At 53.6% G+C, this 513-nt stretch overlaps 1 protein-coding gene across 1 annotated transcript in view; it reads left to right on the top strand.

Moving 5' to 3' along the window:
- Nucleotides 1-513, top strand: part of LOC118418946 (phosphoribosylformylglycinamidine synthase-like) — an 80,451-nt gene that overhangs the window by 11,087 nt on the left and 68,851 nt on the right. The gene's annotated exons all lie outside the window — the stretch shown is intronic.

The raw sequence follows: 513 nt of genomic DNA, 5'->3' as shown, positions 1-513 counted from the left end.
TACATGGCTATATTTTCCCGCTCTGAGTGAAGAATAGGGCCTCAATCCGGCCCCATTACGTGCGTTTTTTTTTTTTTTTTTTTTTTTCAATTTAGCGGTCCGCACGTAGCCGTGGCCGGGCATACATGGCTATATTTTCCCGCCCCGGTAGACTTGGCAGTCAATCCGGCCCCATTACGTGCGCTTCTTCAATTTCAGCGGTGCCCGCACGTAGCCGTGGCCGGGCATACACTGCTATATTTTCCCGCCCCGGGTGAAGACTAGGGTCTCAATTCGGACCCATTACGTGCGTTTCTTCAATTTTAGCGGTGTCCGCACGTAGCTGTGGCCGGGCATACATGGCTATATTTTCCCGCCCCGGTAGACTCGGCGCTAAATCCGGTCCCATTACGTGCGCTTCTTCAATTTCAGCGGTGCCCGCACGTAGCCGTGGCCGGGCATACACTGCTATATTTTCCCGCCCCGGGTGAAGACTAGGGTCTCAATTCGGACCCATTACGGGCGTTTCTTCAA

Source organism: Branchiostoma floridae, chromosome 7 (assembly GCF_000003815.2).
Source record: "Branchiostoma floridae strain S238N-H82 chromosome 7, Bfl_VNyyK, whole genome shotgun sequence".
Taxonomy (NCBI): Eukaryota; Metazoa; Chordata; class Leptocardii; order Amphioxiformes; family Branchiostomatidae; genus Branchiostoma; species Branchiostoma floridae.
The sequence above is the reverse complement of the archived record's forward strand: the minus strand, read 5'-3'. Positions and strand labels throughout refer to the sequence as shown.